This window comes from Tupaia chinensis, unplaced genomic scaffold (genome assembly GCF_000334495.1).
Source record: "Tupaia chinensis unplaced genomic scaffold, TupChi_1.0 Scaffold000154_1, whole genome shotgun sequence".
Lineage (NCBI taxonomy): Eukaryota > Metazoa > Chordata > Mammalia > Scandentia > Tupaiidae > Tupaia > Tupaia belangeri.
In genome coordinates, this window is record NW_006159625.1 from 557,274 (window position 1) to 559,055 (window position 1,782).

Consider the following 1,782-nt stretch of genomic DNA (forward strand, 5'->3'; position numbering starts at 1 on the left):
GGCATTCCTAACTGCTCCCCTGGTCAAGGCCTCTGTTTTAGTAAATGTGCCACCTCTAATCCAGCAGCATGTGTTGGAACCTTTGGAGTCATCCTTGACACCTCCTTCTCTATTACTTCATACCCCAAATCGGTCACCGCATTCTATGTACCCTGTTAGTGATTTCTATCCACTTTGATCCCGGTGATTTTCCTTCCTCTATCCCTTCTTCAGTATTATTGTGCACACAGACCACTGTAACTGATGCGTGTTTTATTTCCCCTCTTTTTTGTGTGTCTCTTCTCTCCACATACCCTCTGCTTCATTCTCTATCCACAGTCAGAGTTCTCTATTAAAAAAATATGATGTCTTGGGACCAGCAGTTAGCATAATGGCTATGTCGCTGGACTTCCATGTAGTCAACCGCGGTTTGCGTCCTGGACCTGGCGGCTTAAAACTTACACCCGGCGCGTGTGCGTGCATGCCCAAGATCCCGAGAGGAGAACAGAGGAGAAGGGATTGTGGCATGGCCATCCCCCCTGGGGGGTGATTTCTCGCTTTCTGTCTCTCTGTCTCTGTCTGTCTGGCGAGTGCACACGCCCTATAGCAAAAACCTCCCCCCCTAAAAAAAAAAAGATGTCTTTACTCCATTCTAAACAGCTTCTTGTCATCCTTAGAAAAAAAGCTCAAAATCCTTACTATTACTCCTTAAGAATTACACATCCCACCACTGAAATTTCTTTTATATCATAAGCCCTCTCTCTGTGAAAGGTTAATTAAGTATAGGCTATAAAGTCTTATAGTTCATTTAACCAATACAATTCTATCCTAATAAATCTACTTCTTTTGTCAATTTAAAAATTTTCTCAAACATTTTTAAATTTTCAAAAATATTCTGAAAATGTAGAGAAGTCTTAATGGAAAATATTTTCAATGTAATACTGATAAACAAAAGATCTACCTAGCCAACCATTTTCTTTATTAATGTAACATTTCAAAGATTGTAGTTTCCACATTTGTTAACTTTCTTCAAAAGAAGCTCAAGTACTAGTAAACTTAAGGAGAGTGGGAGGACCAGTCATCACCTAATCCTGGCCGGCCTTTACAAAAGCACCCCACTGGTGAGTAACAGATAACAAAGTATATTGGTCACCCTTGTAATAAGTTTGCTTTTTAGTTGTCAATAAAAGTGAAAAATTAAAGAAGGATCACTCTCATAGTAGTAATGGAAAAAACTGTCCAGTAGAAGTGTATCTCATGACTCATGCACTCAAAAGAACATGAAATAAGGTGAAACAGACCTAGCTGAAGATCTTGGGTAGGCCAATTATTGTGTGACTTGGGCAAATTATTTAATCTCTCTGAAATGCTCTCTCTTTCTTTAAAGATAGGGCCTTAAAAAAGAGGAGAGAACTCCTTTTAGGGGACCTAAAAATAAATAGTATATATAAAATAGACCTGAAATAAATAATAGTCCATAGTAAACAGATGTCAACTTTCTTCCACCAAATTACATATGAATCTTGCATATCACACATAATAAAATACTGGATTTGGTATATCAATGACTTAAAAAATAATACTATAAATGCTTTTTCATTTATAACAACAAACTACCACTGACTTTAAAATAACTTTAATAGAAACTGACCAAAAATAAAAGTCAGCAATGAAATATGAATTTCAATCTGTTCTAGATTGGCTGGAGTCCTACTGCTGCCATTTCTCTGGTTGGACTGATCACAGGTGCTGTTTTTTTTTTTTTTTTTTTTTTTTTTTTTTTTTGGGTTTTTTTTTTATTGC